At 40.4% G+C, this 21,360-nt stretch overlaps 1 non-coding gene and 1 pseudogene across 1 annotated transcript; one reads left to right on the top strand and one right to left on the bottom strand.

The window, feature by feature from the left end:
• The first annotated feature begins 3,201 nt into the window (after positions 1-3,201).
• Positions 3,202-4,368, top strand: LOC107810193 (large ribosomal subunit protein uL2mz, N-terminal part-like; annotated as a pseudogene).
• Positions 4,369-13,055: 8,687 nt separating this feature from the next.
• Positions 13,056-13,162, bottom strand: LOC142173086 (small nucleolar RNA R71). The gene has a single exon (XR_012702515.1). It is a non-coding gene; the product is annotated as a small nucleolar RNA R71 (small nucleolar RNA).
• Between the last annotated feature and the right edge of the window lie 8,198 nt (positions 13,163-21,360).

Raw genomic sequence — 21,360 nt, forward strand, 5'->3', positions numbered from 1 at the left:
TATGTGGTTTCTCAGTCTCAACAGGGAGGTCAAAACGAGGAGTGTAGGAGTAATGATCTAGGGCCTTGAAAGTAGGCTCTGAGGGATAGTACTGATTATCTTGAGTTTGGAATAATGGCTCACTGGTAGATCGATGGAGTGTAGCTGGTAGAGGTGCTACGAAAATAAGGGTAGCTGGTGGAGGGGGGTATGGGGTTGTTTTGACTGGTGGAGCTTGTAAGGTTTGGGAAGTGGCGCCATGGTAGTGGTGGTAAGGGGTGAAGCTTGGTGCATGTTGTGGAGGTGAGTCAACAGTGGGAGGTTTTTGGGATTGAGCTAGTGGCGGGATGAAAGCGTGGTTGGCGGGGTATGATGGTGGTGGATGCCCTTTCATCCATGCCTGGTACATTTCGACCATCTGGTGTTTCAACTTATGTAGCTCCTTTTTCAAACCAACCTCATACTCCCCCACCTCTATCGGTAGATTAATAATACTTGCGTCCAGTTCTTGGCTAGCCATGATCAACTTATTTTTAGACCTGGTGTTGTACAGATGGGTTGCTAGATTGCCAAACAAACTAACCACCTTCCTGCTCTCAATGCCAATAGCAAATTGTTACTGTTTAAGATTTGACAAGTAGGCAACCACACATTTGGGATGCAATGCACCTAAACAGTTAAAGCTTCTATCGTGTATTTGAATGGCTGCATGCTTCACCCCGGCTTTTAACTAACTCTTCTCATTTTGCACTTTCTCTTCTTTCTCTTTTTTCTTTTTACTCCAATCCCTCTTTAACCATTATTGGCCTTTCCCACTTGTTTTTGTTACTTACCTTTTATTTTGCACTCGTTTTTCTCTCTCGTTTTGCCATTATTTATTTCCTCTCAATTTCCTTTTAGTTTCTCTCCTCTTTTTCCTTTTCATTTTATGGTTATGATCGAATCCTATGGGGATTGCCTACGTATCATGACGCCGCATGAATCAGACCAAGCGTAGTTCTGGGGATAAAAAAATACATTTTTGATTTTTTTTAATTTTTTTATAAAACAAAACATTCTGGGTTTTATAAAATAAAACAATATAGAAACATCCTGATTACAACGACTTCCCTACAGACTTAAACATTTTCAAAAACTAAAACAAGACTCCAAATGGACTAACGAACTCTAAAAAAACTACAATACAGACTCAAAAAATAAAATCAAGAATACATAAGTGCTTCCACTACTGCTCCAGTTGCCCTTGCCGCGGGCCTATGCACCATATCTTCTTGGAGGCAAAATAGGTCATCCATGATTTGTCGGATAAAAATCATAACTGAAGCGAAGAACATGGACCGGGTCATGTCTTCGCACTCATTGCACTTCATTACAATATAGTACGCAATCCTCCTAACCCTCTCCCTGATGATACCCTTCTCTTGTAGCAACCGTCCAATCTACTGAGACCTGGCCTCCAAAACATGTTCAGCTGTATGATTTTGCTCTTGAGGCTGCGGAAGGTCTTTTTCTAGCTGCGACATCAGGGCATAGCAGAGCTCCCTTTCTGCTTTGAAGTCTCTTGCATGTTTGGTCATTTCGTTCTCAAGGACATTGACCTTTTTCTTTAGACCCACCATTCCTTTGTCATACTTCTCCCTCAGTTGTTGAACAAAACTTTCCCGTCCCTCCGCATTCTTAGCTAACTTGGCTCGGGCCTTTGCTAGTTCAGCTTCAGTCTTTTCTAACTCAAAACCGTAATCACATACTTTCAGCCTGAGCTTGTCTATAAGTTTCTTATCCTTTTCACTCCTGACATGGTTCTCAGCTGCTATTTTCATTTTCAGAATTGGGCTCAGAGGGCTTCATTTTCTTTGGCCAACCTCCTACTTTCACCTTCCGCTTCTTGTTCCTGGAGATCATTATTGAATTCCATGTTTCTCAATTTCTTATTCAAGGTGTGAATGGTGGCTTGATATTTTTTCTCCTTGTCTCGCCAGGCCAACCTTTCTCAGACTTTATCATCAAAAGCTTGAACATGAGGTCTCTTGGTAGGCCTCTCGGGCTTGGGCTCTGGCTTATTGTTTGCACAAGACCTTTTCTCAAACCATACAGCGTAATCTGGATCCACTTCCCTCTTTGCAACATCTGGTACCTGGGTGCCATTTTTCAGATACCGGCAACTATTCCAATCCTACTAAACTAAAGTCTCGGGCAATGTAGCTTGTGGATGTAGCTCAATGACCTGGGTGGTTAGATCTTCATCTTCGGGCACCACCTGATATCTTCCTAACTGCCTTAAGACTCTCTGCGGTGCATATGGCCGGACACTCCTCAAACCCATCAACATTAGTTAACCCTTGGTAGCCATCATGTGTATGTTTCTGTCATCGGGAGCCATCCTATAGTCCACTCGACCTGACTTTCTTTTAAAGCTTTCAAGTGGGAGACCCAGGCTTCAAACCCTTCTAGAGCATTGTAGTCTTTCACCATTTCCTCATAGTTCTTGATGAAGTTATCTGTGCTCGAACCATAGCTCATGAATTTGGAGTAATGGCAGAGATGCTCGATCAACCACATTTGTAGAAGAATATTGCAACCTTCAAAGAACTGAGCCCTGGCCTTGCACAATGTCAATGCTTGATAAATGTCTGCCAGCGCTAACGAAGCAAGTGTATGATCTTTCTTAGTAGTAAGAATTTGTTCAATTCTGGCCATACGGATATCCACTGTCCCTTCTACATTTGGAAAGACCATAATAACCAAAAACGCCACAATGAAAGCGAACCGACGATGAATTTGCCAGATGCCCTTATCTTGTTTGTTGTTCAAACCCTTTTCATGCATTTCGAACCTAGTTGAGTGCCCGAACTGAAGTACAAGAAGTAGAAAGAACAACATCCTTTGGTTACATGGACCTTCTTCATTTGCTTACTGATATTCAGGAGGTCAAAGAACTTGTGCACAGAAGGATCCCTTGGAAATATAAGTTGTTGTTTCCTCAAGTCCCGACCAAACCCAATATACCCCGCCATTTCCTCCAAAGTAGGGGTGATCTCAAAATCTGAGAAACGAAAAATATTGTGGACGGGGTCCCAAAAAATTACCAAAGCCTTGATTAGATCTTTCCGTGGTTCGATTTCCAGAATGTCTACAAGGGCACCCAACTGCTCTTTTACCCAATCCCGACCATCTTCATCTAGATCATTCCACCACATACGCAGCTGAAATTGAGCCTATTCTATGACCAATTCTGACGGATTCTGGACAGTGTTCATTTGTACCTGTGGAAGGTTGAGGTTAGGTTTGACTCTGGCGGTCCTTTTTACTAGTAAGGAGGCAGGAAGCAAAAAAACTTGCACGAAGGACATTTTCTTCTCTGCCCTCTCCTCTCCAAAGGCTAAGGGAGAGACTGCATCCCTTTCCTTTGGTAGCTCTTTTGGTTTCCCAAGGATAGCGTTAGCTGGGGCAAAGCTCGCTTTCTTCGCTCCGCGAATGAGAGAGAAAGTCAGAGGAAAAAACACGTTCTCTCTTTGCGAGATCCGAAAGTGGAGAATGCATAGCATTCTATAGGTACATAGGATCAAACGTAAAGCAGCGCTCTCTTGGCAGAGTTTTAGGTGGCAAGAGACTTTAGGGCTTGTTGGAGCTTCTAAGCGTAACGAATCGAAGCCGAAGACGAATCAAGGTAGCTTGCCTGCCAAGCCGATAGGCGAAGGGCTGAAGGATGGAAGGTGCAAAGTAGATCGTGCACTTGTCGTGTGAACCGTTGGTCCTAAGAAATGTCTTGCGCGAAGCGACCCACTTAGAAAAGTCTCCTCTTTATGTTAGGGGAGCACTAAAATGCAACTTCGATCGGATGCAGGTATCAAATCCCGCCGCTGAGATGTCCAGCGGATTCCTGGGCCTTGACGAATGACCGACCACCTTTTATGTTATAAGAGCAAAAGGCCTAGGGCATAGCAGGATGAACCAATGTGAATGAGTGTAAGCTTCGTTGCCCGAACACGATTGGTGCTGACCACACTAGGTGCTACCGTGGTAGAAAGAGAGGCCAGGCGGTGACAATTGAGAGGTTGTCACTGAGCATTCCTAGTCACACGGGAAAAGAGGTCAAATGTCAAGGCCATCGCCCGTTTGGCTCCTCGCAAAGTATAGCTCACATCCAAACATTTGATTGGGGAACGGGGCAACGCCCATGAAGCTTCGGCAGAAAGGGAAGGTCTGCCAGGCCGTATGCCCATGGGTGCAGGATTCTTCGAAAAAGCGTGGGCTGACTCGGAGACTTAGGACCTTGTCTTAGTAATGAATGAAGGGAAGCTCTTTGAGCTTTCTCTGCCAGCGGCTTATGTAGTGGTCGGCCTTATAAAGCTTGATAAGCCTCGCTTCCCTCTACCCTTCACTTATTAATTAAGTGGAAAATAGTCATCAATTTTCTATAAGCGACTTGACCGAGTCTACGAAGCTTTGCTTTTCTTGTAGTCGGCCCGCAATGCCTCCTTTCATTTGCCTGCCTCCTTTCAGCTTAGAATGCCTAATGCCTATTATTTAGTGCTAGAAGCTAACCGCCATAAGCTCACACTTCGGGTCTCGCATCCAGTGCAGGAGGCCAAGCATTCTGCCAGACGTCCCGGCCAAGGAGCCTAGTTCGCCTTTAGTAATTCAGTAGATCTTCTAAAATAAAAATCGCATGATTAGTCCAGATAGCTAACTACTCCTCCATATGCCTATCCTTTAGTTTAGTGGGCCAGGTCCTCTAGCCTTCCATTAGCTTTCGATTTAGTTTGCATTCAAAGTCTTGGAATGGAGCTTATGTGCTTTCAGGTATAGGCACCATTCGCCTAACTTTCTTGAAGTCCTAGGATTCTCCCCTAGTATTCCATTCTCTCCCCCTCTCGGCCTTGCTTTCATTCCTGTCTCATTTGAAATTGCTCCTAAGGCAGGGAGTCTTCTCGAAGCTGTCTAAGTCTTGTAAGGCTCCTATATCTATATATAGAGAGGTCATGGTATGGAGGGAGGATTTCTACGCGCAACATCGTGGTTGGGGCATTCCTCCTTCTTTTAAAAGAAGACTAGAGGACGAAAGAAGAAGCTCTTACATCGGATAAAGCCTAATTCCACTGTCCTTTGAAGATTGGAAGATAGTGAAGGCCGACTTCCTTTTTAAAGATCACTCAACGATGTGGCAAATCCCCTTTTTTAAGTCTATGAATTGGAAGCAAGAAAGACTCTTCTTGAAAGCGAGTTCAGTGGCTTTCTGGTGAGGGGCACTAACGGTATAACATAGTTGCCACAAAGACATTTTTTTTTCTCTTTCTGTTTTTGAGGTCTGATCCGAAGGTAAACTCTAGACACATAGCACATGTGAATGACGGCTTTTGGATTGAAGGAGAATCTAGGATTCAAAAGGGCCAATGAAATTGCTAGTGGACTGACTTTCTAGGCCTTCTCTATTGCAAATGAACTAAAGGCTAGGCGCTTCAGGGAAATGTATAGTGCTGCGGGAGTCCGTTCACCTTGAAGTGAATGTTATGGCAGGGAATGTCACTAGTTGTGATGCTTGCTGCTCTGGTTCCCTTTCGCCCTTCTTACAACACAAGAAAGAAGGTGAGAGTAAGCACGACTTTCTTCTTCGCCTTCATACGACTAGTCTGATTTTTTTTATTCCTTCTTTGTCGGAAATCGTCGGTTGGGTTGGTCCGACCAAGAAAGGCATGGGGATTTTGGGCCTTGCTTGGGCCGAGTGTTGTATGCCTACCTAGTAATTTACAACCACCACTCTATCTAGCCTAAGGAATTTGCTATCTGCGTTTTTTTCCGATCTTGTACCTTAGTACACTGAACACTTACCTAATCTTGAATCTTGAAAGTAGAGTTTCATTTTCAATCAACTGGCATACCTTGAACGTAGTCCGAAATTCTTTCTTTACTTTATCTTATCAAATTTCTAGTTTGTGATTGAGGGCGGCCAAATATGAGATAGGTTGCAGCTATAGTCAGAACTGAACCTGGCTAATTTCATAATGTTGACCCCACGAAGCGGTAGCGAAGGAGACAACAAATGGATGGAAATTCTCCACTGACTTTTTGTAAAAGAGGTTTTTCACTTTGTAAAAGAAAAATCAACAGACCATGACCCCCTCCCCTCTATGCTACTTTTAGCAAAAGTGGTCGTTTTTGCAAACGTGGCTCCTTCACATTCCAAAAAAAATTTTGAGGTCGGGGAAAAGTACTTTATGGAAAAATGACACTTTACTAACAGACTTATCCATTCTTTACGAAAATAGCCCTTCGACAACTGAAAGATACTCTAAGGCTATCCCGACAAGAACAACTTAAGAGATAACTGAAGCTGGGTGGGCTTATTCTCTTGACCGAAATCCAAACTACATCTATTTGACTATTTACTCTTTTTTTCTCTCTTTTTTTTTGAAAAATAAGGCCGAACCTTATGAAGGTTGCCTACATATCCCACATCCGGTGAGAATTAGACCTGCGTGATTCGGTCAGTTTTGACATATTTGAAAGAGACATATTATTGACTCATTTTGAAATGACTCTTTTTCCTTGACTCTTTTCTTTTTCTCTCTTTTATTTGAAAATTTTGGTAGAGTTTCGGGACATTTCCAAATACCAGGGATTTTTTAGAATCGGGCTTTATTTCTTCCCTACATCACTCTTGGTTTTCCTCTTGATTTACTTTTCCTAGCCGGTCAACATGCAAGCCGAAACAAATAAATATTCATATAGCACATAGGATGCATCAGGATGGTCTGTTATTTTGGGTACACCTGTCCAAGGACCCAACCCCTGTGTTGATTCCCCAAAGTCAAATGCACGTGATGCAAACAAACGCTCCTACTATGGATCCGGTATGAGGTTGTGTTATTCTAAGTTTAAACCTGGGATTGTGTTCTTGACCTAGCTTACCTAAGCGGACAACTCAAGCCAAAGAGGGGCAACGTACCGGGGGACCTAAAGTCTACTGGCCTTGTTGCTGGCCCAACCTCGTTCTATTTGGTATGACTTCTACAGAAAAAGCGGGCCACGCGAACGTGTGCACCATTTTCAAAAGACTCATAGGGGTGGCGTAAGAAGATAGTTATATACAATTCAAATAATATCAAAGCGGTAAATAGACAGCAATTAGCACAAAAGGTTCACAAAATACAGTAATATTAACAATATATAAAGCCAAACAAAATTATATTAAAAAGCTCGAATTCTTGAACCCCGAACCAAAAGTTCTCGGTTCTTGATCCCCAGGAGAGTCGCCAGAGCTGTCACACCTCCTTTTTCTACCCTGGAAGAAGTATAAGGGAGTTTTTTCCAATTTAAGTGACAGTCGAAACGAGATTATTATATTAAATCAGAGTCACCACTTAAGATAATTTATGGTGTCCCGAGTCACCGGTTTAAAATTCCGAATCGAGGAAGATGACTCTTATTTATGGTCTGCGAACACAGAAATCCGGGTAAGAAATTTTGTTAACCTGGGAAAAGGTGTTAGACATTCCCGGGTTCCGTGGTTTTAGCACGGTCGCTTTGATCATGCTTGGCTCATTAAAATTGTCTAATTACTTATTTTAGAACCTATGTGCATTTGCCTCTTTTAATTAAGAAATTATCTTGAAACGGGTCACGCGTACGTGTACCCATTTGTTTGGCGCGTCAAAAAATCATGTCACGCATACGCGTACACGTCCACAACTAATAACGCTTTATTATTATTAAGGAAGTTTGATCGAAGTTGCGCGAATGCATACTCTGATTTTGTCTTTAGAATCATAATTATGTCATGCGAACGTGTCCACAACCACGACGATATATTAAACGTGCCTAAAGCAAACTACGAGCATTCATTTTTAATATCTAAGTTATAATATTAATAAGAGGGCCATAGGCGATTCAATTAGGATGGCACACCTCAACCATTTAAAAGAATTACACTTAATTAGGCCTAAGGATATTCTTACTTACAAATTGTTTTGAACTTAATATATAACTATTAGTGTAAGAAAGTTTGGGGTACATGTGCTGGGCCTTTAATTATTTGGAGGAAACTGGATCAGCTGTAGGCGCAACTTAACATTTGATTAAGAAAAAGAAAATGTTACGGCAGCCTGGGCTCGAAGATGAGCCCAAAAAGCATGGACATTCGAAAACCTAATATGATCAAGGATATTTATTTGGGCTGATGCCCAGCCCAACAATTCCACACTGAAAATCCTTTTCTTATTAAACTAACATAAAACTTTAAAAAAGGAAAACTACCTAAGGCTAAAGACTATTGGGCTCCAAATTGAGCCCCAAGCAAAAGAAAGACCAAATCTGGTCACGTCCAAGCCTCATGATAAACAGACCGACTTATGAGGCCAAGAATCCAGCCCAGATTCAAACTAAAAAAACTTTAAACATGCCAAGACTTTTATTTGATATTCAAGTAGCTCTGAACATACAAATCACAAAAATGATACTAAAATCTGAAAATTAATATGCTGGATCAACTACACTATCTACATGACATTCAAAGTATGTATATTATCTCGATTAGCTAAGCGCAAATGCCCTAAATCAAAACATGCTATTCAATGGAATAAACTCCAACTAACTGTGACTTTCAAAAACCAAAACTAACCAGAACTGATCAAAGCTTACCAACATGGCTAACACTTAATGGTGAACTATCAAACAATTACAAAATGCTCTCAAAATCAGACAAATCTTAATAGTGGCCATATAAACTACTATGATTGCCTACTGCTTCAAATTGTCCAAAATGTGAAATGGACTAAATTAAACTGACCATTCATGTGAAAACATCTAAATTACAGAAAAACCAGGATGTTAATCTAAACAATTTATGAATGGAACACGTATGAAGCCACAACTCTAACACCTTAAATATTGGGATTTCATATCACAAATTCAAGCAACAAGCATTCTTTACATCTTTGTTTGCCATTCAACAAGTTCATAGAAGTGCCTAAAAATAAAGAAAAATGGGGTGAGGACTTCAGCAAGAGCAGAAATATGAGCAAAGCAACAAATCAACAAGATTCAACTTCTTTGAACCCTCTTTGAACCAAGAAAACCAGAATTTCCATGAAAGCTCTTCAAGTTCTAAAAGAAAAATAAAAAAACCAGCCAGTAATGTAGAAACTTTTTGTGTATTTTTTAGGGTCTGAATTCTGTTTCTCAGAGTGAGGGAGAGGTTCTACTTATAGGCAACCCAATGCCATCTGCTAAAAAACAGAAAGATAGGGAATTATTCCCTCACACAGCCCCTAAAAGCATCTTTCTAACAGAATTAGGACAACTGTCAACCTCTAATTGGTTTCAGCATTTGGTGCTGGCCAAATAAGGCCAGATGCCCCAAATTCTAGAAGCTTCTAACCTTAACCTTATCTGAAAATATTATTTTCTATTTCCCTAATTAACCCCTAAATTTCCATTTGTTCAATTAACCCCTCCTAAGTTTCTAATGATTTGATAACTATGGCAAACAAGGACAAGGCAAGCAAACATTGGAAAACAGAATCAAATAATAAGCAGAAATGCAGTTAAACCTTCGGACTAACCATAAGTTTATTTAACATGAACCAAATTAGCAATGAGACAGAAACAGAAATAACTCAAACCTAATACTAACACGAGTTTCAAAAGGAAAATTATTAAAGCCTATTAATAGATTACTAAGAGGGGAACTTAACAAACATCTTACTAAGTATTGAACATAAATGCTGAAATTACCCTAACTGGCTCGTGCAAACTAAACAAGGAAAGCAGGTATGGAAACTAATAACCAACCAGAAAGCAAACAAAACTATCATTAATTACCCTAGCCAAATCATTTGAACCTTCTAACCTTAATTAGCTAACCATGAAATCCAAATAACACCAACCTAACAATGGCGACTTACTTAACAAAAACAGAGATGAATGAAAGCCTTAAAAACATATTTTTATTTTTATTTTTATGGGTATGAATTAGCACAAACGAACAAAAGAATAACAGAAGATAAAAGAACATGAAGACAAAGAGAGGAAGTACCTACTGAAAGACGGAGAAGAAACAAACGGACTTCTGTTTGGCTTCGATAATGCTTAAAATCGAACCCAAATGGTTATTCTTGTCAAGATAAACCATTTAGGGTGAATCTCAACACTATCGAATTAGAGAAAAAGCGACGAAAGACAGACATACACAACCTAGTGCTCTTAGGGTTCTTAGATCCAGAACTCGCCGATTTGGAGTTGTTTATGGGGAAATACTTGGTGATTAGTGGTGACGGGAAGAAAAGGGTTTTAGGGTGTGAGTTTAGTGTGATTTGGGTGAATTAGGGTTTTTAGGGTTGAACTTCAGATCTAAAATCGGTGAATTTGGGTGGTTTTTAGGAAAATTAACGGTTGAATGATATTGAGGATGGGCTCAGGGTTGTGGAGGATGAATTTGAGCAGTTTTGGAGCAACTAATATAGCCGCCGCCGGTTAATGAACTGAGAGGATTTTGGGGCGGCTAGGTTAGGGTTTTTAGGGTGAGAGACGGGAAGGGGGAAATGGGAGGAGTCTGAAGGGTATGTGGGTGTAGTTAGGACAGTTTTATAGGGGGATGGGGACTAGTTCCGAGCCGTTGGATCACAATGATCCAACATTCGTGATGAAAGGCCACATAAACAGTGTTGTTTGGTATGAAGGGAAACCTGGATCGGATATTTTGGTTCTTGGGCTCGGATTTGGGGCGGGTTTGAGGCAAAAATGTTTGGGCTTCAGCACTTTGGTCCAATAAAATTAAAACAAACCCGTTTTTTTCCAATTCTCTTTTTATTTCCCTTTTTTTTCTTTTTCTTTAATTTAAAATTCCTAAATTAATCTAAATTGTAAAAATTAAACTAATTATTTAATTACAAAAATTATACAAAATTACTTGATCCTAAATTAAAAGAAAAAAATCAATAGTCTAAAAATTAAAAGATAAAAATGTAAAATGAGCCCTCTTTTTTTTTTTTTTTTTTTTTTTTTTTTTTTCAAAAGAATTAACTAACTATCCTAAAATATAAAAACAAAGATCTCAATGATGCATGACATTTTTTGTATTTTGTTTTTCATGATTTCAATAGAAGTAAACATGCACAAAATGCAAATATGGATCTTTGCGCTGATTGAGTATTTTATGCTTTGCAGGAGCAATTCCGGGCTACAATAAGGTTAAGGAGCGTTTTGAGCCAATATGGAGCGTTGAAGGCCAAGTAAAAGCTTATGGAGTAAATTGGGAGTTCGTTAGAGGATCGAAAGAGGTTAGAGAACTTGAAAAGAAGAACAAAGAGTAGTGCAAAAAATGGCCCAGGTGCGCGGCCGCGCAAGTCAGGCAGAAATTTCACAAACTGCACGGCCAGATATGCTGTCACCTGCCTAGATGTGCGGCCGCGCATGTCCCTCTGAGGAAAATTATTTCAGGGCTAAAAATTGTAATTTCGAGGCAACTTTCCTTGACCTGTATGAAGCCTAGCTTGCCCAAAAAGAGTGTATCTTGGTTTTTAGAAGAATTTTGAAGGCAAGAACATGCAAGAAGCAAGACAGAAGATTCAGCAATGAGTTTTTATCTTTCTTCCTCTCGTTTTTATCATTGATGATGAATTCTATTGTTATGATTGTGAAAACAATTATGAGTAGCTAAACTCCTAATCTAGGGTTTTGATGGAACCTATTGGAGGATGATTTTCCTATTACGTTAATATAGATTTGCCGTAGTATTCTCTCTATTTATTCAACTATATTATTATTGTTGTTGATTGAAGAGCCCTCAATTAACTGTGCATATTTTACTTGGGAGAGAGCGCATATTTAGGTAGTTGTTGAATAACATCACTCCTAACGTATATGAGGGATCAATACGAAGGGTTTAGAGGTAAGATTAGGAATAACGAAACCTTGGTGCGATTTGAGTGAGCTGTACTTAAAGCCAACTAGCGTAATTTGGGAGAATATGTCTAGTATATTGTGGTAATTACTTTGGAGAGAGTTATGACAGTCAGAGTGCTCATGATCGGTAGAGAAGACTTAGGCAAATTTATAGAAAACGTAGAGGAAAAGATTCCGACAATAGGGGAAATCATAATCCTAGATCATTCCAGTTCTTATCTACAACCCGTTCATAGCTAGTTATTATTTATTGCATTTTCATTACGTATAATTTAGTTAGTAAACATCCAATTTATTACTTAAATATTTCTGAAGATTGATTACATGAATTTGTGTGAGTCCAATAGTTGTGTTTATAGGTTAATTCCCTTTGGGATTCGACTCCTGACTTGTTAACCGGAATATATTTACAACGACCGCTTAGTCCTTTTTATAAGGCATAGTTTGGCGTGATAAAATTTTGGTGCCGTTGCCGAAGAATTAACAGTGTTATTAATTGCAGCTAAAAGAAGTGCTAGAATTCTTAGTGTAGTCAATTTTCTTCAATTTAAACTAAATACATTAAAATTCTAACGTTTGTAGTCTTGGGTGTTACATGTGCATGCCTAGAAACTCCTCAAGAACTAGTGAATTGTTCGAAGCATTATCAGATCCTGAGAAAGTATTCAAGGCATTGAATCATGCAAACAAGAAGGGCAAACAACAACAGAACAAATCGAACCAGACATAGAAGATAGAGTAGATAATCCAAACAATAGAAATAACGTGAATGATCCGAACAACTAGGGTGTGGTGCCTCTTATGCTAGAAGTAGCATTGTATGATTGGGCACAACTCACTGCCGACAACCTAGCAACCGCAATTGCAGTCCCTCAGATACAAGTAGAATCATTTCAAATCACAAACAACATGCTACACTTGTTGCAGAATAAAGGATTGTTCTTAGGGTCATATTTGAAGATCCTTAACAGCATCTAAAGAATTTCCTGTCAATATGTGTCACACAAAAGCAACCTAATGTGACACCGGAAGCAATAAAGCTGTTGCTATTTCCATTCTCGATTACGGGAGAGACTCAGACTTGGCTTAATTCACTCCCCATAAACTCCATCACTACTTGGGAGGAATTAGTCAAGCAATTTGTGAACAAGTTCTACCCACCCAATAAGACTGCTAAACAAATTGATGAGATATTGAGTTTCAGGCAGAAACCAACAGAAATATTACAAGAAACATGGGAGAGGTTCAAGGGTATACTGGTTAGGTGCCCACATCATGGCATTCCGGAGCATATGTTGGGGCAGAGGTTTTATATGGGATTGTTAGAACGCTTAAAGGGCAATGTTGATGCTTCAACAGGTGGAACATTTTTGAGCAAAACATTCAGAGAAAGCAAGATCCTACTTGATAAGATGACCCAAAACTCAGGATGGATAATAAGAGACTCTACAATAACTCTTGTAGTTCATTTAGTGGCTTTGGACCTAAATAACTCCATAGCTAAAAATATGGCCACTCTAGTGACGCAAATGGGTATCCTCACCAAAGAGATAGATGAATCAGGCTAGAAGCAGCAGGTACACATAGTTGATACAACTAATGGGGGCTTATGTACACCATGCATTAACCAACCATATGTTTGCTCGTGGAGTACGGAAGGTGACAACCAACAATATCAGGAAAATATGAACTATGTGGCCAACTATGGGGGACAGTGGCGAGGTGGTCAAAATTGGGGACAATAGAATCAACAATATAGACCAGCATAGCTGCAGTACAACAACAACAACAATCCTGGAGCTATGCGACCACAGGGTCAAGTGGTGCCTTACCAAAGGCAACATGGTTACAACCAGCAAAATCAACAGTTGGATTATTAACAACCTCAACAACAATAGATTGTGAGACAAGATGATGGGTTTGCTGAACTTAAGGGAATGCTGAATAACAGCAACAAAATGCTGCAGCAACTGATTGGGACCACTGGAAAATTAACTGAGAGAGAAGACTCACATGAATCAACGATAAAGGGTATTGAGGTTCAATTAGGATAGATTTCGATGGCTTAAAATAATTGTCCCCAAGGGACATTACCTACAACCACACAAATTAATCCAAAAGAGTAGGGCCCAAAATAACTTATGGAAGTGAGTCTACGAAATGGTAGAGACCTAGATCTGGAGCGAGAAATGGCTCGTGAAAGCCAACCTACTGAAAAACTTGTGCCAGTACCCATTGAGATAGATGATTCAACAAGGTTAACTGAGGTGACGGTACAAAATGCACAAGAGTACACCAGCAAAGAAAAAGAGGTTGCAAAGGAGACTGAGGTAGCACAAGAAACGATAGTAGAAGAAGTGCCTGAGCAAGAAAAAAATCAAATCACAGGGAAGAAGTGACTTCTAGCACCATTCCCACAGAGATTGACCAAGTATCAGAAAGATGAGTAGTGCAAGAAATTCTTGGAGATGTTGAAGCAAATTCAGGTAAAAAGTCCATTGATTGACGCCTTAAAAGAAATGGCTGGTTATACAAAAATGATGAAGGACTTGATGTCTCGTAAGTTCTACTTTCAAGACTTGGCCACGGTTACACTAACTCAGACATGTAGTGCTGTTGTGACAAGAACCATAGCTGAGAAGCTATCTGACCCAGAGAGTTTCACAATCCTATGTACAATAGGCAACTATACGTTTGCTAAGGCACTTTGTGATTTGGGGGTAAGCATAATCCTGATTCCCCTGGATATCTACAAAAGGTTAGGCATTGGAATAGCTAGACACACGTCCATGTTACTATAGCTGGCTGACCGGACAGTGAAGAGGCCCTCTGGTATTCTTGATGATGTATTAGTACAGGTTGGAAAATTTGTGTTCCCAGCAGATTTTGTCATTCTTAACTATCAGGTTGACGAGGTATCAAGACCCCAGTTCGCGCTCTGTGAACTATTGTGACGGCACCTAGTCTCTATGACTAGTAAGCCTAACGAATTGTGGAAGAAGAAACAACAGAATAAAACTAGCCAAAAATTGCAGAAATAATATAATGAAGCGTTTAAGATACCGCTCGGCATATACAATACAAACTCTCAAATTGATACTACATTTTCCAAAACCCGAAATCTCATGAATCACAAGCTGTTGAATAACTAAGAGTGTCTAACTCCAGAATGTCTAAACAAAAGTAAATACAGCAGGGCTAATACTATAAGAGAGAATGGAAAGGGACTTCTCGGTCTGCGGACACGGCAGATATACCTCGAAGTCTCTAGAGAATCACCTCGCCTCAAGGGTAGTAGGGCTGAGTCGAAGTACCTAGATCTGCACATGAAAAACATGCGCAGAAAGGGCATGAGTACACCACATCGGTACTCAGTAAGTGCCAAGTCTAACCTCGGTCGAGTAGTGATGAGGAAGGTCAGGGCCCTATTGATTATAGCTGAAAAATGAGGTAAAACAATATACAATACGACAATATAATTAAATGCTAACAGTATGAAGTAACACATGATAATAAGAATAATAACAACTATAACAAAGACAAATAATCACAGAAGGAATACAACTCAACACAAAGATAACAACCGGGGATCTCCCAGGATACCGTCCTGTAGTCCCAAATATAAATATCCAGTGGATCTCCCGGGTGTCGTCCCGTAGTCCAACTCATAGTGCGCAAGGATCTCCCGGAATACTGATCCATAATCCTAAATGTAAATACCCAGTACTGGGGGAATCTACCAGGTGTAATCCCGTAGTTCCAATATAAAAGTGCAGGGGGATGTCCCGGAATACAAATTCGTAGTCCCAAAGTAAATATGTAGGGGGATCTCCCAGGATACCGTCACATAGTCCCAAAATAAACACACATCAGCAACACGAAGAATACTCAATTCAATTCAAATTTTATACCAAGGTAAAATAGGTATTTCTAACCTAGCATGCTGCACAGAATCCAAATAAGGCAGTTTGAGCAAGTAAGCAATTAAGTCAATTAGACATGCTTCCCTAAGCTAACAGTAGACTTAAATTGCAAGTAGTATAAACAGGAAAAAGAAACAATTATAGTTGATTAATGAAAAATAGGATTTTCAACAATTAGCACAAGTACGCACTCATCACCTCACGTACAAGGCATTTCAAATATCAACAATACTAAATCCTAAGGGGAGTTCCCCCACACAAGGTTAGGCAAGCCACTAACCTCGAACCGGCTCAAATAATCAACCCGAAACCACGCTCTTGCCACGAGTACTCGACTCCAAATGGCCCAAATCTATTCAAATCAATTGCATAATATAAATATAACTTTACGTAACTGATTCCGCTAATTAATTCTAAGCTAATACGCGAAATTAGGAAAAATGACCAAAACGCCCCTCGGGCCCACATCTCGGATTCAGGTAAAATTTACAAATTCGGAATGCTCACACTCTCACGAGTTCATTCATATCAAAATTACCAAAATTGGACCTCAAATGGTCCCTCAAATCACCACTCAAAGCTCTCCAATTTACCAAGCCCTAACCCCCAATTTACCATTGATTTCTCCCTTTAATTTCATGCTAACAGCGATAAAAATCACCATAATAACAAGCTTAGGAACCAAGGACCTTAGCTCAATGAATCCCTCTGAAAATCTCCCTTGAAATTGCTCCCAAAAGCTTCTTCCCATTTGAAATGTTATGAACAATAGCCCAAATTCGAGAAGGGCGAAATATATATGTTTTGACCCAGCAAAACTGCATATGCGGTCCAATTACCGCACATGTGGTCCCAGGTGCACATCTGCGGTTCTTCACTTATTCACCAGCCACCGCACATGTGATGACCTTCTTACACCTGCGCCTTCACAGATGCGCCAAAATATCCGCATTTGCGGCTCCAGCCTTTCTTCCTCTTGGCCGCATCTGCGGCTTCACTTTCGCTTCTGCGGGATCGCACCTATGGTCCCCAAGATGCAAGTGTGGTTATGACAACAAACTCAGCAGCTTCAGTTGCAAATTCCCAACTCCAAACTTCCCGTTAACCATCCGAAATCATCCCGAGACCCCCAAGACCTCAACCAAAAGCACGAACAAGTCATATACCACTATCCAAACTTATACCAATCCTCAAAAAATCTAAAACAACATCAAAACATTGAATTAACTATGGATTCAAGCCTAAGAACTCCAAAATACTCAAATTACGCTTTCGATCAAAAAGTCTATCAAACCTCGTCCAAATGACCTAAAGTTTTGCGCACACGTCACATTAAACATTACGGAGCTTCTCCAACTCTCAGAATTCCATTCCGACCCTTAGATCAAATTCTCACTATCGAATCGGAAACTTCAAAAATTCAACTTTCGGCATTTCAAGCCTAAATAAGCTATGGACCTCCAAAACACAATCTGAACATGCCCCTAAGCCTGAAATCACCCAACTGAGCTAACGGAACCAACAGAATTCCATTCTGAGGACGTCTTTATACTGTTCCAACTACGGTCCAAATTCTAAAACATAAACTCTCATTTAGGGACTAAGTGTCTCAAAGCTCTCCGAAATTCCAAATAAATCCTTCCGGCAACTCACAATAGCAGAAACAAACACGCGAAATGCAATTAATAGGGGATCAGGGCATTAATTCTTAAAACAATCGGCCGGCTCGTTACACGAGGAAATTCCTATAATTTTGGGAAGACAACTCTTGTCCACTGGGAGAGCTTTAATTGACTGTGAAATTGGAGAGCTCAAAATAAGATTAAATGATGAAGAAATAACATTCAACGTGCAGAAATCTATGCGGCGACCAAGTGACTTTGCTAACTACTCTCTAATATATGTCATGGATGTAATTTTGGAGGAGGAAGATGAGACATTGAACACTAAAGACCCTCTAGCAGCTTGTATCATGAACTTAGATGAAGCAAATAGAGAAGACTTGGCAGAGTGGGCACTTGCTCTTCAAGGCCAAGGTTTTTGGAGAAGGGAGCTCAAATTTGAGCCTTTGCACTTAGAGGAAAGGGAAACGCCTCTAGCTAAGCTATTGATAAAAGAGATGCCAAAGTTGGAACTGAAGCCACTACCACCTCATCTCAGGTATGCTTTCTTGGGACCTAACTCAACTTTACCAGTTATTATCTCATCTAGTTTGTTAGATGTGAAGGCAGAACAGCTTTTGCAGGTACTAATGGAGTGCAAGACTGCAATTGGTTGGACCATTATAGATATTAAAGGGAATCAACCCGACATTTTGTATGCATAAGATTCTACTGGAAGATGGGCGCAAACCATCCAGAGAACATCAAAGAAGGCTGAACCCCAACATGAAAGAAGTGGTGAATAAAGAAGTGATTAAGTGGTTAGATGCGGGAATCATAATCCCCATCTCTAACAGTAACTGGGTCAACCCAGTTTAGTGTGTGCCAAAAAGGGCGGTATGACGGTAGTGAAAAATGAGAAGAACGAGTTGATCTCAACACGAACAGTCACAGGTTGGCGAATCTGTATGGATTACAGAAAGTTGAACTTGGCTACCTGGAAATACCATTTTCCACTACCATTCATTGATTAGATGCTAGATAGATTGGTAGGGAGGTCTCAATTCTGCTTACTGGATGGGTACACGGGGTATAATTAGATCTCTATTACCCTGGAGGGTAGAGAGAAAACATCGTTCACCTGTACTGTATGGCATCTATGCCTTTCGTAGAATGTTGTTTGGCCTATGAAATGCACCCGCCACATTCCAAAAGTGCATGATATCCATCTTCACAGATATGGTAGAGGAAATAATGGAGGTTTTCATGGATGAGTTCTCAGTGGTGGGAGATTCATTCAATGATTGCCTTATGAACTTGAAAAGAGTATTGAAGAGGTGTATCGATACTAATCTGGTAGTCAATTGGGAAAAGTGTCATTTCATTGTACAAGAAGGTATAGTCTTGGGGCACCTAGTGTCGAGTAAAGGAATTGAGGTGGATCATGCAAAGGTTGATGTGATTGAAAAGCTTCCACCACCCATATTCGTCAAAGCAATAAGAAGCTTCCTCGGACATGCCGATTTCTATAGGAGATTCATAAAAGTTTTTTTCCAAAATTGCTAACCCGTTGTGTAAATTGCTTGAAAAAGATCACCCTTTTGTGTTTTTTGATGACTGAAGGGTAGCGTTTGAGGAATTGAAGAAGAGGCTGGTAACAACACCTATCATAGTTGCACATGACTGGGAGCAACCATTTGAGCTGATGTGTGATGCGAGTGACTATGTCGTGGGACCAGTTCTTGGGCAGCAAAAAGACAAAGTCATGCATCTAATATAATACGCAAGTAGAACTCTAAGTAGTGTCCCACTAAATTACACAATGACCGAGAAGGAGATGCTAGCAGTGATGTTTGCATTTGACAAATTCAGGTCATACCTGATAGGCTTAAATGTAATTGTTTATACTGACCATGCTGCTCTCAGTTACTTAATCGAGAAGAAGGAGTCAAAGCTGCACCTGATTCGCTGGGTGATACTGCTGTAAGAATTTGACTTGGAGATCCGTGATCGAAAGGAAACGGAGAACCAAGTGGCTGATCATTTGTCTAGGATGGAAGGAGCTGAGAAGAAGGTTGAGGTGGAAGAGATTGTGGAGACTTTCCCAGATGAACAACTATTAGCCATAAGTCTTGAGGTAGCGCCATGGTATGAAGACATTCCAAACTACCTGGCGAGCGGTATTGTTCCTTATGACCTTTCCTCTGTCCAAAAGAAAAAGTTCTTTTGTGATTGTTGCATGTATTATTGGGATGAGCCTTATCTGTTCAGGATTTGTATTGATAACATGATCTGGAGATTTATCATCGAGATATACCAGTCTTCTATTTTGTAGGTATGTCACGCGTCACCATATGGTGGCCATTTCGGGGGAGTAAGGACAATTACGAAAGTCTTAGAGTCGGGCTTCTACTGGCTGACACTGTTCAAAGATGCACACTTATGGGTGAAAGGTTATGATGAATGCCAACAAACTAGGAATATTTCCCGCCGACATGAGATGCCTATGAACCCAATTCAGGAGGTAGAAGTGTTTGATGTATGGGGAATCATATTCATGGGGCCTTTCGTCAACTCATATGGCAACAAGTACATACTTGTAGCTGTTGACTATGTGTCCAAATGGGTGGAGGCTGCAACGCTCCCTAAAAATGATGCAAAGGGAGTAATTGGTTTTTTGAGATAGAATATATTCACCCGATTTAGCACTCCAAGGGCAATAATCAGTGACAGAGGCACTCACTTTTATAATCGAGCCTTCACAAAGTTGTTAGAAAAGTATGATGTACGCCACAAGGTTACCACCCCGTATCATCTACAAATGAGTGGGCAAGTGAAAGTTTTGAATAGAGAGATAAAGAACGTGTTGACAAAGACTGTGAATGGTACAAGAACGGATTGGGCAAAAAAGTTAGATGATGTACTCTGGGCCTATCGAACTGCTTTCAAAACTCTGATTGGCATGTCGCCATATAAATTGGTGTTTGGAAAGGCGTGTCACCTAATAGTGGAGTTGGAGAATAGAGCTTTGTGAGCATTAAGGCAGCTTAATCTCGATATAGAAGTTGCGGTCACAAGTAGAGTCACAGAGTTGCACGAGCTTGATGAGTTTCACTACCACGCTTTTGATAACACAAGGCTATACGAAGAAAGAATAAATATTATGCATGACAAAAATATTCTTGAGCGGTGTTTTACACACGGAGATATGGTATTGCTTTACAATTCAAGATTGAGATTATTTCCGGGAAAATTAAAGTCAAGATGGCTAGGACCATTTCGTGTGGTAAAATTCACTCCACTGGTGCCGTAGAGATTGCTGCAGAAAATGACTCTCGCATGTTGAGAGTCAATGGACACAGGTTAAAACATTGTGTGGGCATGGAAGACGTGAAAGTGGTGTCAGTGACTCATTTGCTCGAGCCACCAATGTTGAGCGAGCCTTAAGTGCGATGACATGCGTCGTGCCGCGACGTTAAACCAGGATATTCATGGGAGGCAACCCATTGTAATGTTATATACATAAATATAAAAAAATAAAAAAATAAACCGAAGAAAAAAAAATTCAATGTGTGCGGCCGCGCATTGACCGCGCAGTTTTATAATTTTCTGCCACAGATGCGCGGCCGCGCACTGGGCGACGTTGTAAGGGGTTTAATTAGTATTTTACTTTTTAGTTTATATTTTTTCCCATCCCCCTACTGATCTATCTAAAAAACTCCCGTTCCCCCCCTTTTGCTAAACCTAAAACATAAATCCCCTCTCTTATTCTATCTAACTCCCTTCCCCAAACTCTCCTAATTTAAAAATTTAACAAGACCCCATTTCATCTCTTCTCTTCTATCATCTTCTCTCATCTAATTTCTCTCTTATTCTCCTCACCCAACGTCCTCACATGTCCATCAGGTAAGGGCGTTGGTTTAATTTTTTTTATGCCATTGTTTAGGATATTTGAA

This window comes from Nicotiana tabacum, chromosome 18 (assembly GCF_000715075.1).
Source record: "Nicotiana tabacum cultivar K326 chromosome 18, ASM71507v2, whole genome shotgun sequence".
Taxonomy (NCBI): domain Eukaryota; kingdom Viridiplantae; phylum Streptophyta; class Magnoliopsida; order Solanales; family Solanaceae; genus Nicotiana; species Nicotiana tabacum.